Source organism: Prenolepis imparis, unplaced genomic scaffold (assembly GCF_030444845.1).
Source record: "Prenolepis imparis isolate NDT839.2.m4 unplaced genomic scaffold, iyPreImpa1.0 SCAF_728, whole genome shotgun sequence".
NCBI classification, from domain to species: Eukaryota; Metazoa; Arthropoda; class Insecta; order Hymenoptera; family Formicidae; genus Prenolepis; species Prenolepis imparis.
Window position 1 is genome coordinate 1,339 of NW_028141886.1, and position 1,162 is coordinate 2,500.

The 1,162-nt window shown below is 62.1% G+C and overlaps 1 non-coding gene across 1 annotated transcript; it reads right to left on the minus strand.

Moving 5' to 3' along the window:
* Positions 1–372: 372 nt before the first annotated feature.
* Positions 373–527, minus strand: LOC145948812 (5.8S ribosomal RNA). The gene has a single exon (XR_014427476.1). It is a non-coding gene; the product is annotated as a 5.8S ribosomal RNA (ribosomal RNA).
* Positions 528–1,162: the final 635 nt, after the last annotated feature.

Genomic DNA, 1,162 nt, shown 5'->3' on the forward strand with positions numbered 1-1,162 from the left:
CGGCGGGTGTCGTTCCTCCTTCGCGCTCGTCATCGTCCCTTTCTTCTCCACATCTCTCTCGTCACATACGAAAAACTCTCCCCTCGCACAGTCCTACTTCCTCTTTCGAGGACAGTCTCTGGGCGCGCGCGAGCGCTCGCTATCATCCTTGTGCACGCTTGTGCGCTCTCTCTTCCTCCTCGGTGTCATTTCAAACGACGCCCAGGGCGTGCGCCGGCCGTTCGTACGGCGGCACACAGCACCTCGGGCGAACGTCCAACGATCGCTCGTACGCCATTGTAAGCGCGCACAGGGCACAGGCGACGCGCGCAAGTCTGGGCGCGCCGTGGCCGTGCGCGCTTCGGGAGCGCAAGCAGTTTCGGGGTACTAAAACGACCCTCAGCCAGGCGTGGTCCGGGAATTGTATCCGTGGACCGCAATGTGCGTTCGAAATGTCGATGTTCATGTGTCCTGCAGTTCACAAGTTGACGCGCAATTAGCTGCGTTCTTCATCGACCCACGAGCCAAGTGATCCACCGTTCAGGGTAATCGTTCAAAATTTTTGCGTTCGCGAAGAAACGCTTTTCGCTCAACCATCGTGGTCTCCCCTCTCGAAGAGAGAGGGTGAGATAAAAATCGTGGCCCTTCGATCAGCCTGGCCGCGCGCGTCCGAGCGCGCGCGCGGACCGCCGCCTCCCGTCTAAGGAGAGAGGCTACGGCACAAAAGTGTGGTTGTTGCTTCGATCGGAGCGTCTCTCCCTAAGTGGAAGAGCCGGGGCGGAAGCTCTTTGAAGAGACCGTCGGACGGATTCGTAAGATCCGTCCTCTCGCCCGGCTCCGCGCGCGGTCGCAACGCTGTTTCGCACGCCGACCGCTGCCCCGGGCGCCGCGAACGGCACCGGGGGAGGGCGCGTTGACGAACGCTGCTGCTGCTGCTGACACACGCGCGCAGCGCGGGCATAGGTCACCACCGGTTCGCGCTCAACGCCGAATCGACGCTCTGCGAGTGGCACGAGCGTGATCGCGAAGCGTCTCGCTCCGAGTCGCAACGTATTTTTTTCGAAGTTTTTCACAAAAGGCAACGAACGCGCGTATCGCGGCTCGCGCGTCGAGCGCGAGCGGAACGCGACGCCGTCGCGGAGAGAGGTCTCGGACACGCTCTCTCTCCCTCTCGGCGGCGAAC